The sequence below is a fragment of the Balaenoptera acutorostrata genome, chromosome X (assembly GCF_949987535.1).
Source record: "Balaenoptera acutorostrata chromosome X, mBalAcu1.1, whole genome shotgun sequence".
Classification (NCBI taxonomy): Eukaryota; Metazoa; Chordata; class Mammalia; order Artiodactyla; family Balaenopteridae; genus Balaenoptera; species Balaenoptera acutorostrata.
Genome location: NC_080085.1, coordinates 86,194,530 through 86,208,479, shown reverse-complemented (window position 1 = coordinate 86,208,479; position 13,950 = coordinate 86,194,530). Strand labels below are relative to the sequence as shown.

General features: G+C 36.6%; 1 pseudogene; it reads right to left on the bottom strand.

Moving 5' to 3' along the window:
* Positions 1–11,588: 11,588 nt before the first annotated feature.
* LOC103007579 (adaptin ear-binding coat-associated protein 1-like) lies at positions 11,589–12,388 on the bottom strand (annotated as a pseudogene).
* Between the last annotated feature and the right edge of the window lie 1,562 nt (positions 12,389–13,950).

Sequence of the window (13,950 nt, the reverse complement as noted above, 5' to 3'; positions counted from 1 at the left end):
AATCAAAAGACAAATAAATGAGTGTAAAATACTGGTAATATAATTACAGATAAAGTGTGGGGTTTTTTGTTTTTGTTTTTCCCTGTGCTGATTTAAATCAGACACATTAAGAAGCAAATTAAACAAAATCACCTTTTGGGGACTAAGCTAGGGTATAAACAGGCAAACAGACAGTCAGACAAAGGGTTTAGTGTGTTTTGTAAAACCAAGCAACAAACAAACATTCCAACTGGATAAAAAACCTGTCTTCTTTTATAAAAGCACAGTCTCGCAGGTATCTGCCTCCTCTTTTTCTAAATGTGCCTCACAGACTGCACTATGAAAAATCAATCCTACCAGGGAGCCTTGTTTTGTAACTTTTCTCTGTGGGCAAGGTTTTTCCTAAGAGTATACAAAAGGTTCAGAGGTACATTAACTCTGTCATGGCCATTAGCATTTTATGTGGTAAAGCATGGCTGTTGCTCACTAAATATACACTAGTGTGTCACTTAGGAAGTGGCTTAGTCTGTTCGGGCTTAGCAACAGACTGCGTTGCTGAAAAACAACAGAAATTTACTTCTCACAGTTCTGGAGGCCAAGATCAAGTCCAAGATCAAGGCGCCAGCATGGTCATCTTCTGGGAAGGGTCCTCTTCCTGATTCATAGCTGGCACCTTCTCTCTGTGTCCTCACATAGTGGAAGGGGTGAGGGAGCTCTCTGGAGCCTCTTTTATAAGGGCTTAATCCCATTCATCTCACTAAGCACCTTCCAAAGGCTCCACTTCCTAATACTATCAAGAGTTAGGATTCCAACCTAAGAATTTTAGGGAGACACAAACATTCAGACTATAGCAGCAAATTAATGGTGCAACACAAAAATCAATATATCCTAATGGTTCCCAAAGGTCAGTTGGCTTCAGAAACTTCTTCAGTCCTATAAGGACTCCTTTGCCATTAGGAGAGGGGTGGCAGCTGCAGAGACAATAATAATTTTGCCAAAGTGACAGGAGGCCCTTTAGCCAATTGTCCCTCTTTGAACCCATTCACTTTTTATTATGGACCCCTGTGGCAGAATTTGAGTAAAGCAACAATAGCAACATGACTTTAAAAACAAAGGACAAGACAAAAATTTGGAAATCTCAGAGGGTGGAACTGAATATTTGCCACATTCAGCAAGTATTTATGACTAGTCTCGATGCCATCAAATGTACTATGGATGTTATTTGCTATGAAACACAAATTCTATCTTGAAAATATGAGTTATATGTTTGTCTCTTAATCTCTTCTATTTTAGAAAATAAGAGTTTTCTGTTGAATTCCATAATATAGCTTTCTAATAAACCCAAACAGAAATGGATAGGAATACCTGATTCCCTAACTGGCAATATTTGCTGCTGAGTATTTCTCTGGTTATCATCAACCAGAGTAATTTTTTGATCTTTAGAATTTTTCAAAAGAAGGTATCAAATTCATTTTCTACTATTGGTCCAACTGCATTATGGAAATTTGAACACAAAATGTAGAAATATCATATGCTAAATCAATCTTCTTGGATTATTCAATATTTATTCATGTTTTGGGTATATTTGGTATTGAGTCAGATTTTAATATAGTGCACATACTTTTTTCCTCAGCCTGAAGCAATGAATTTTAGGGCCACTCACTTCAAATGTCTCGCACCTTCCTCCCCTCACACACACATACCCAATACTCATTGTAGACTGTATCCTGTCAAACTTCTAAGTGCAGATCCACAGATTTTATGGTATTGGGGACATCATTAGGTTTGGACATTTAGGGATAAAAAAATGACAGAAAAGATTGTGGTTGCCCTTAGCAACTACTGCATCACATGCTATTTGTGTTATCTGTGAGCTGCAGAGCATCACCTTCTTTTTAAGAAACACAAACATGCACATATAGTGCACCCCACGATAGTTTTCAGCTAATCACAGATTCCACAATAATAATAACATAAGAAGTGGAGCACACATTCATTTGGTTTCACTCTCCTGTTTATCATGCGGATATTTTCAAGATGTAATATTTTATTTTGTCTTGTTTTTAAGAAACAACTTCACTGAATGATTTTTATGACAAAAATAAGAGGCAGTGGAGCATTAGATTTGATCACAATAGTGGGCTGTTTAAAATAACAATAACTACTTAAGTCAATAATTTGAAAGACTCCCCAGTATAGAAATCTGGCTTTCAGATGATTTTCTCTCCAATTTCTTGATGTGTATATATTAATTTTTTTCTTCTTTAAAGGTCACTGCACAGTGTTTGTTATAAAGGGACATTAAAACAGAAACATCAATTTTTATCCTTGGTATTCTGAATGCAATCAAATGATGTTTGAAAATTTTTATAGGCCAAAAGGAAGTTGTTTCGTGCCAATTTAGCTAATTAGACTTCTAATAGTCTCACCTCTGAAAATTAAGTATTCTCACTCTGTGGATTGGCTGACCTACCTGTCCTTTCAAAAAGGCAATTATAATAAGGAATTGATAAAAAAAGTTCAGGTATTCCTCAATATGTTAGGCATTTCTCACTGTAAAAATAAATAATATTCTTCAAAGTTCCCTGTAAAACAAAAGACTTCACCTGAGGTTCTTTTTCTTTTCTTTTCCTTTTTAAGGTGGGGAGACATTGATGGAGACTTATCACTTCAAGAATTTCTCTCCAGTAAGAAATTGTGTAGTCACTAGGGTCATTCACAAATATTATGTTTCTCCTTCTGGTCCATGGCAGGGTTGAATTGTACATCCTTGCCCCTTTGAGTTTAGTTGAGGTCATGTGGCTTATTTTCGCCAATAAAATATGAGCAGAAAGGACACGGGTTACTTGATGGATGAAGCCTTTAGAGCCAGTACTCAGTTGGCTACTTTCCCACGTCCTGCCTCCTCAGCAGTTGTGGAAACAGATGTGGAGATGGAGTTTCCATCAGCTCAGACTCCTGAGTTGCTACCCTGAGTAGGACCCCACCTGCAGCTAAGATTTTGAGGGTTTTCAGTTACTGCAACATTATCTTGCACAATTTGATGAACACAAAGATGAAAAGAAAACAAACCAAAACCCTAAGGCTACTGAATTTTAATCACTGCAGAGGAGGTTAGATTGTTTTTGTTTCACCTTTGGCTTACTAAATTGAGGATAGGGTTGTATCTTCTTTCCAGGAACCCTATGGTAGATTACAAAAATTACTTCACCCCTTCTTTTATCCTTGTCCTTTGCCATATTTTTTTTTTCAGAGTCCTCTATTTGGCACTGGGTTTAGCCATATGACCTCCTTTGGGAAGTTAGCAAACATGAAAGAAGAGTCTTGAAAATGATTGCACCGTTGGGCGTACCCTCTCTCTTTTTCTTCTTCCATTGCCATCAGAACATGTCTGGGATAACCTGCTGAATGGTGAGAGATGTGTGAACAGAACCAAGTTGCCCTCAGCAGCCCAGCCAAGGTTAGTTTAAGTGAGTGGGCAGCCAGCCAAATCCCAGACATGTGAGAACCCAACCAAGATCAGCAAAGCCCCTAGAAAGCCATCATAGGCACATGAGCAATAAACACTTAATGTTGTATGCCAACGAGGTTTGTGATTGTTTGTTGCAGAACATTATTGTAGAATTAGACAATTGATGCATCCTCCTAACCCTCCACTCCTCATCCCTACTCTACACAGGCCCCTCTGAAACATTATCCCCATACAGCAACTCTATACTTGCTGTTTCTTCACAAGTTTTCCTCCCACTTCTCTCATGATAATGAACAATTATTTCCTTGGGAGGTACATGATACAAGTTAGCTTTTACACAACTGGTGGCATGTAGTGTTCATCTCTCTAGCTTTTTTGTTGTACTGCCAGGCATATTGGCTCTTCTTACCTAGCTATCCTCTTTGTGTCAACATTGGATTAAAAAAAGTCTTCTACCCAAATTGCATGTGTGTGTGCCTGTGTATGTAAAAAACATCACATATGTTGGGAGATTTCTTATATGCAAAAGTATTTCTAAATCTGTATAATTTTCATTAATCAAGTCTTCTCCTCTCTTCTAATCCAGACAACGGGTTCAATAGGAGAATTAATTCTGTGTATTTTATACTTCAGCTAACATTCAAGTGGCTCTTTTATGTTCTCTTGCCTTACAACTGAAGGTAGGCTAAGGAAGGCAAGACACTGCCAGGGGATGAAAGGGATCTATCTGAAATTACAGTAACCAATTTTCCAATTTGTTATCAGTTTCTCTTCTTAAAATTGTGTTAAGTGATATTTAGTTGATTGAGTTCATCTTATAAGAAAGGAAAAATGTATTTTTGAGAATAATTATAAGCCAAAATACAGAAAAATATTTATGGTATCCCAAAATATATTACTTTACAGATTTCTTAAGATTCCCTGAATCCACTATGGTATTTTTGCTTATAAAACATCTCAACCTTGTCCAAAAGATGTTCACAGGTGTTAAAAGGGGATGTTTTAGGCAAGTCAATATTATGTTGAATCAATATTACTTCTAACAGTCAGAGCCCACCACCACATTATTTTAATACTTTCTGAAGGTTTTAATCACCAGGTTTGTAATGTCCTTTTAAGAACATGAAAATGCTTTTTCTTTCCTCATTCATTTTGTCTTTCCCCACCTGGAAAGTATTGATTCCCTCTATTTTTCTCTTAAGTGTATATTATAAGCTCCTGGCCAATGTGATTGCATTCCTATTTTTTGTTTTGTCAACATCAAAGATATATTAGTAGCTCTCTAGAAGTAATTTTAGCCATTTTGTGCCACCTTTTGGATACGATTATGGAAGTCCAATCTTAAAAACCAAATCTAAACCTCTAATGAGACAAAGAGGAGAGACTAAAGTTTGGTTGTGTTTTTCTTTCTGTTATGCTATCAGAGAGCAAACAGAGCTTCTTTTAAGTGGTCTCACTCTGCATGCATTTCTGCTTCCATATGCATTTAACAGGTATATGGATAGTTTTGACTAATTTATAAAGTGTAATAGTTTGCCTGACAATAAATTGTCATTTACTCATTGTAAATCCACGAAGTCTATCAAAGCAAATCACAATTTTGGAGCACTGTTAAACACTCTGCATATTTTCATAGTAAATCAGTGTTTGTTTATTTAACACAGGTGTTTCTGTAATTGCACTGCTTTAGGAAAATTCAGTGCTCAATGGCCCTCAAGCACTTCCACCTGTGGAGTGTATTGGCCCATTATTAGTATACCAAAAGAAATCATAAAATGTTAACTGATTAAAGACTTGGTTTTGATTATTCGGATTCTGGTTATGCTTTTCTTGTCACTTCATTCATGTTAAGCACATTTTCACCCCCCTCAAAAGAAGTTAGTTGCTAATGATATATTTAGCAAGAAAAACAGATGTTATATTCACATTAAGACCTTGAATTTAAGGAACAAATAGTTTTCAGGTTATAAATCAGATTTTGAAGATGAAGGAAGCAAAATAGAAAGCCAGTGAACTATTGCATCAATATAATTCCATGCTATACTGTTCTAAACCATACTGAGATGACAGTTCATTGCAAGGTTATAAATTATTTTATAAATCATTCAAAAAGCTTTTTTTGAACACAAATAGGCATGGAGCTGGGAGAGGGTGGTGCTTTGCATTGTGCTATAAGAAAATGCAAGGTCTTTGCCCCCTCAAAAACCTTACCATCTAGTTTGGAATGCAAAATGAATATGGCAAACAATTAGCAAACAAGCAGAGGCTAAGGCTTCACAATGAGGTGAAATTGGAGGTGAACTTTCGAAAACTTGAATAGAAAAAAGATAATCTTCTCAAGGTGGATGGGAAGCAATTAGCACTAGCAAAGGCATAAAGGCGGAATAAACACGAAGAAGGCCTTGAAAAGTGTAGCTTGAAAAACTGGAAAAATGAGCTACCATCTTTGCTATATTCAGAAGTTTGGATTGTAGTAATTTTATTGTCATTTATTACTCAGCATTTTCAAATTTCCATTATAACTTCTTATTTGTTCTATGACTGATTTAGAAATGTGTTTTTAATTTCTGAAAGTATCAGTGTCCTTTTCTTACTGATAATCCAATTTAATTGCATTATCATCAGAAAGTACTCCGCATACCTATTCTCTGAAATTTTTGATAGCTTCTTTATGTTTAATGTGTATTCAGTTTTCATGAACGTGTTCTTAAAAAGAAAAGGCACACCCTCTAAATGTCAAGTGCAGGATATAATATGTAATTAAGATTATATAATTATATGTTCTGTAATTAGAAATATATACATATATATATATATATATATATAATCCTGCACTTAACAGTATGTATCCATTAAGTAAAATATATTAATTTTGTAATCCAAATATTCTAAAATTTTTATTAAACTCTGTCTGCTTAACATATCAATTGAGAGAAGTCTGTTGAAATCTTACAACTATAATGATTGATTTGTATATTTCTCATGAAGTTCTATCCTTTTTTGCTCTATAAATCTTGAAGCTATGTTATTAGATGCACACACATAATCCCTTTATCATCATGTAGTGACCCTCTTTACCCCTAACAATATTTTATCTTATGGTATCTTTTGTCTGTTATTAACATAGCTGTGTCAACATTTTAAAATATCTGTTAGTATATAGTTAGTATCTGTCTGGTATATATTTTTCAATCCTTTTCCTTTTAAATTTTCCATGTTTTTAAGTATTAGACATATCTCTTGAAAAAAGTATTTGGATTATTTTTTAACCAGTATGACAATCTTAGTCTTTTAATGGATGAGTTTAATTCAGTAATATTTACTGTGACTTACTGATATATTCAAACTTGAACTTGTTTCTACAATCTTTATACTTTCCCTTTCTCTTGATGAACTTTGAAAAGAATACAATAAACTAATATCAAAGTTTCAAGGACATTAGAACACTTTAGTCCTGATCACCCCCTTCTGACTTCCACAATATTGTTTTTCATTATTTTAGTTCTCTTTTTTTGAACTCACACACTGAGTATAATTTTTGTAATTATTTCATAAGGATATCTGTTTTTATACCTACAAATCACTATTTTCTGTGCCCTCCATTCACTTTTTCCTCTAAGACATTACTTCTGTGGTTATTTTCCCTCTGCCTAAAGACCCCTTTTAGAAGTTCTTTGTTAATAATCTGTTGGTGATGAACTCTCTCACTTTTGGTTATTTCAAAATGATTTCTTTCCGCCTTTATTATTGAGAAATGGTTTTCTGGGTACACAATTGTAGGTAGACAGTGATTTTCTCTCAGCAGTTTTAAGATATTATTCTACTCTCCTGGATTTCATTATTCTACTTAAGAAGTCTGCAGTTATTCTAATTGTAATTCCTTTGTAGGTGACTGTTCTTCCTCTGGATTTTTGTAAAATCTTTTTGCCTTTGTTGTCTTGCAGGTGCACTACAATATCCCTAAAAGTGTTTTGTGTGTGTGTGTGTGTGTGTGTGTGTGTTTTAAATCACGCTTGATAACTGTTAAATCTTGTATCAATGCACTTGTTTGTTTGTTTCTTTTTAAATCAGTTCTGGAATATTTTCATCTATTATCTCTTTAAATAAAGTTCTTCTCTATTCTCTATATTATATTCTCCTGGCATAGTTAATTATCTTAGATTTTCTCATTTTATCCTGTCTCTAAAATCTCCTTATCTCTCTAGGCAATATCATCTCAGTCACTATTTTTTCTTTTCAGTTCTTTATAATCTACTCTAAAACCTAAACAGTGAGTATTATTTTAACTATTTTGTCATTTATTAATGTTATATTTGACAATTTATCAAATGTTACTGGTCATTTTTGATAGTCTTTTATTGATTGGTGAGAGGATGAGGAGGAAATGATGAGGGGAGATGTGCTAATTTTATCATTGCTTCCAGTAGGAAACTAACAAATACAGTTTAAAGGAATACAGTACCAAGGTATTATGTACAGTCATTACAAATATAATTACTTCAACCAAAATAAGCCTCAAAGGATCTATAAAAGTCTCAAAATAAGTCTCAAAGGATCTATAAAAAAGTAAAGCAAAGCAAGCAAACCACATTGTGGAAGATTTTATTTTAAAAAAACAGAAAAAGATACAAAATGCTATGACATTCATATCTGTTAAATCTCTAAATGTAAATTCATTAAATTTACAAATTAAAAGAGAAATGATTTCTGATTTTATCCAAAAAATAAACTCAATTTATATATAAGAAATAGATATCAAACAAAATGATTGAGACTGATTGAAAACAAAAGGATGGACAAACTTATCCTGAGAACAAGCAAACAAAAAGAAAGCATTGATCATGATCTTACTATTAGAAAAGACGACATTCAGTTTCAGCTGATTTAAGGATGAAATTCAAGATCATAGGGAGATTAGAAGGAAATTACTTGATAGATAAGGAATAAAGAAAAACTATTACCAAGTATTTGAGATATTTAGGCAAAAAGAGAATTTTAATATTATCTGGAAGCTATACCTGGCCCAAGTGGAAAGTAACTTTGATCAATTACAGGACCACTATAAAGTTCTCATTCCAGTCTTCCTTCTTTTTCCGAGAATTTATTGAGTACCAACTATGTGTCAGGCACCGTGTTAGCCACTTGGAAATCAGCAGTGAATAAAACAGATAGAAATAATGGCTTCCACAAATCTGCATTCTAGTGAGGAGAGACTTCCAATAAAGAGGTAACCAGTCAGAAAATATTCCAAGAATAAAGATAAGTGTCAAGGAGGAAAATATAACAGGAAAGTGGGAAAAGAGGATGTAGAGGACATCGTAATTTTAGATAGGGTAGCCAGAGAAGGCCTCATCGAGACAGTAACATTTGAGCAAAAACCTAAAGAGGTAAAAAAAACCCCATAAAATCAAATATGAAGGGAGAGTGTTGATGGCAGAGAGAACAGTAAATGCATAGTCTCTGAGATGGGTGTATGTATGCATGGCAAATGTAAGGAGATCTAAGAAGGTTAGTATGGCTGAAATTGAGGGAATGAGGCCAGGTACAGAAGGAGATAAGATCAAAGAAATAATGAGGAAACGGTAGCATAGTCTTCAGTGCCTTGTAAACCATTATAACCATTATAAGGACATTGGCTTTTACTTTGAGTGAGATAGACAGCCATTAGAGGACTTTAATGGGACGAGGGATATAATCTCCTGCTTACAGGCAGGAGTAAAGAGAGGGAGAATGAATCAGATTGGTAAAGAGAGAGGGCATAATTAACTTCCTACATTATGTTGCATTTAAAGCTAAAGTTTTTATTTTTCTTTCCACCTCATTAATAAAGCTACTGTAGTGTCCTTAGAATACATAGAGTACAACATTTATAAAATGCTCATTCCATGATGAATTAAGTTTACAACTGCTGAAAATTAAATATAACATTCTAGAACAATTATCAAACTTTAGGGTGCATCAGAATTACTTGGAAGGTGTGTTAAAATCCCAGATTTCTGAGCCCAACACACAGTTTCTGACTCAGTACTGCAGAGGTGGGACCTGAGAATTTGCATTGCTTTTTTCTTTTCCATATTTTTTAATTACCATTATTGCACCAATACAGCATACATACGCTGTATATACATATATCTGAAACTTCATTTTCAATTTTTCAGGAATTCAAATACATAATATATTATCATCTTGAGAATACAAAAAACACAACACAGAGGAAGATTGAGAAAATAGGTTCCCAGTAGTTAGTCACTAGTATTCTATAGGCTTTCCTTTTAGTGTTTTCTATTGGAATTTTTAAATGTCCTGCCATGTCTCTGTAAGAATAGAGCTGCCTGGAACGGGAAGCAATGAAAAAAAAAAAAAAAAATGACCCAAAGTGAAAAAGAGTCAAGAAGGAAATCCAAGAGAGAGAATCTATTTTGAAACTAAATATAGGGACTCCCTTCAGCCAAAGGGTACACATCCAAATAGGTGCTAAGGGAAGAAGTGAGATCTTCCCATTTCACTCTCAAAATTACCCCTTAACAGATAAAATAGCTGGTGCCAGTTCACCTAAGAGCAGGACCCCTTCACAGCATTGTAAAAGGAATGGTGGGCAGAGGGAGGAAAAGTGGTGGGGGAGCAACTTGCTTCTGACATACTCCTGGTGATGGGTATCGCAGCCATCATTTGGGCAAAACCTATCACAGCTAAAGCCATGGCTCTCCAAATTGCTTCATAAATGATGGTACATGTAATAGCAGCTTTCTGTTGAAGAGCTGGATTGAAAAAATAAATGTTTATGAAAAGGAGCCAGATACCCAGGTAACAAGGCAATGTGGGTACTGAACAAGAGTTAAGTGCTTTCAACCTCTCTGCTCTACAAATTAGGTTAAAAACTCTAAACCCGGGCTTCCCTGGTGGTGCAGTGGTTGAGAATCTGCCTGCTAATGCAGGGCACACGGGTTCGAGCCCTGGTCTGGGAAGATCCCACATGCCGCGGAGCAACTAGGCCCATGAGCCACAACTACTGAGCCTGTGTGTCTGGAGCCTGTGCTCCGCAACAAGAGAGGCCACGATTGTGAGAGGCCTGCACACCGTGATGAAGAGTGGCCCCCGCTTGCCGCAACTGGAGAAAGCCCTCGCACAGAAATGAAGACCCAACACAGCCAATATAATTAATTAATTAATTAATTAATTTTAAAAAAATGCACCTGTATCTAACACATCATTGTTAATCAACTATATTCCAATATAAAATTTAAAAAAAAATTAAAATAAAACTCTAAACCCTTTAACTTTAGGACAAATAATGGGGTCATTACAAAGTAACGCTGTGCTTCAAATGCAGCAACTAGTTGGAGCTGCAAGAAAGTAACTGCTTCTCTAGAATATAACTAGGAAAATATAGCCCCTTGAACCTCCTTCATCCAAGAGACACCCACTGATCAGAGATGCTGCACTATTCAACAGACAAAAGAAGAGTGGGGTGCCACCAACACAACGCTCTTGTCACAGGAAGAGACATGTAAATGCACTAGAAGTTAAGAGGGCTGCACCCAGCACTGGATGTTCACTGAATAAGACAAGCCAGAGGGAGGATATACAGCAGAGACCCAGGAAACAGGTCTTTCTTCACACCCACCCCTATCAAAATTCTGAATCTGTAAACAGTGAGATCAGTCTGTCCATTTTTAGAGTCTTCAGTTAATGGAAAAAAGAAGTTCTGAGGTTTTTGTCTCCCCTGAAATTGCTAAACAGGGTTTCACAGAGAGGCACACAAGGGTCATGAGATGATTCTGAAATAAGTTAAAGAATTTAAAGATGGAGAAAATTTTACAGATGTTAGAGGTTATTTCCCCACCAAAGAGACCCTGGCCTTTAGAGCCCTGCATAGTCAGCCACAAGTATCATAAGACCCACTATTCCCCTGCCCTGATAGTGAACAGGAGATAAGAAATACTTTCTTGGCTGTACAGCAAGGAACAACACTGGGGAGTGACACAACCAGCCTGAATGCAATGGAGAAGCTATGAAAACAACTGCTCAATAATTTTGGTTCTGGGGAGGGAAGGAGTTCCGAGCTACCCTCACAGATTGGTGCCCTCAAGGTCATTTTGATTCTTCAAGTCTGTCCTTAACGTCCTGCCAATGCTCTTCAGAACTGGACCCAGTTGGATGGCTGTGGTGCCTAGTTTGGAACAGAGCTGGATGCAGTGCTAAAGTCTCCCCACAAGTCATTGCTTGCAGAAACTGGAGCTGGAGCTGGTGCTGGTGTCGTTACAGGAGCAGGAGAATCCAAATCTAAAAGGATATCTGCATCACTACTTCCATGATTGGATTTTGGTATGGGCGGTGGATGGACATGATTGCCGATGGCAACTGAGGAGGGCGGTGGAGGAATTGTGACTCTGCCTCCAGGCGGGGGTGGGAGTAAGCTTAGGCCCCCAGCCCCTGTAGTCTTGGACTTAGAAGCACCCTCAACTTGATGGTCTGCCCTTCCTTGAAGCCCAGATCCAACTTGGGACGATTATCCATTTCCTGAGATTCTTTGGAAATCTCAGATTCCTGCTTTACCCACTTGAAGTGATCTTGCAAAGAGACATTAAAGTCGAAGGCATCACCCCGATCTGAGGAGCCAATGCCAATGAAAGCACTATGCCCAGTACCATCCTGGATCCGGATTACAAAGTAGCAGCTGGAATCTGTCACTGTCTCCACAGCAATACCAGGATATTGTTCTATTGGTGCCTGAGCAAAGAGCTCCCCTGAAACTTTATCCTCGAATTTGATATAAGCAATCTTCCCTTTTGAAGTGATTCGGAGGCGACCAGTCCAATCAGATTGATCTAGTTTCCAGTCAGATGCCCTGTAACCGCGGTTGGAGGCCCGGGGCAGAATCGGGTAGACGCTGACATCGGGCTTCACACACAGAACACACTCCAACTCGGCCACCATCTTGGCTCTGAGAATTTGCATTTTTAAGTTCCCAAGTGATGCCTGCGCTACTGGTCCAGGACCTAAGCTTTGAGATCCACTGGTCTAGAACATGTAATGCATATAACTAGTGCAGAGATAATCTGAGAATTATTGGCATTTTTAGTAATCCTGCTGTGGAAATGACTGTTTTGGCATCTGGCTTTTAGACCCTCTAAACTCTTTCTCTCTCATGACTGACATCTGAAAATAAAATTATTGGGTCCTTTCTGTTTATTCATCTACCACAGATTAATTTAAAAGTAAATAAGAAAGGTATAAGCTTCCTTCTTACAAAAACCTGCTTAATTTTTAAAAAATTTCTGAAAGTGATAATATTGAATTTTTTGAAGAGTCAAATACTTTGCTGCTAATCCAAATGCATTTGTACTAGAAAGTGCTTAAACCAGCTAATTCCTATTATTATTAAACCTTAACTTTTCATTGTTACTCAGACTCTTCAGAAGTTTATTAATATGATTCCATTTTTACTGTAATTATACTGTCTCTATTCTGAAGAGGAGATATACATTAAGGGCTTATATGAAATGTCATTTTGACAGTGATGTTTTTTGTTTGTTTTTACTAGTTACCATCTTTTTAGAATAAAAAGTGTAAGACACTAAATAAACTTTTCCAAAGGGTTTTTGTTGTGATTTTAGAAAGTGTGCCTGAGGACTTCCCTGGTGGTGCAGTGCTTAAGAGTCCACCTGTCAATGCAGGGGACACGGGTTCACTCCCTGGTCCAGGAAAATCCCACATGCCATGGAGCAACTAAGCCCGTGCTCCACAACTACTGAGCCTGCACTCTAGAGCCCATGAGCCACAACTACTGAGCCCTTGTACCACAACTACTGAAGTCCATGTGCCTAAAGCCCATGCTCCGCAACAAGAGAAGCCACCACCATGAGAAGCATGCGCACCACAACGAAGAGTAGCCCCCGCTTGCCGCAACTAGAGGAAGCCTGTGCACAGCAACGAAGACCTAACACAGCCAAAAATAAATAAATAAAAATAAATAATAAAAAACTAAATTTAAAAAAAAGAGCTAACTTTAAAAAAAAAAAAGAAGGAAAGAAAGAAAATGTGCCTGGAAACAGTTGACTATTACTGAAATGCTATATGTATTGAATGGGATTAACGTGTTAAAGCTTTCACAGTCTATGAAGTCTTTCACAAATATTCTTTGCTATCAGCAAGGTGAATGGGAAAAGCATGTGGTATTGCTGAATTTTTAAGGATTTATTATTGTCAAGGGACATTTCTTCAGTTTTGTGGCTTTACAGATTTTCAGTTAACCAGTGAGGTTTCACATGTTAATTTGGTACTTGGAAAATCTGCAAGCAAGTGAGAAGCAGGAACAAAGCCAACAAAATAAATGTGGAAAAGAGGGGGAATATTTTTTTTAAAGATAGTCTTAAAAGGTTTGTGAACTTATCAATTTCTTCCTGCAAGAAATGTTGGCAATTGACCTGTTATGCCCTGAAAATGAAAGGTAAGTGTATCTAGTTACATGTACATTTGTTTTCCAAATCCCAAAGAAA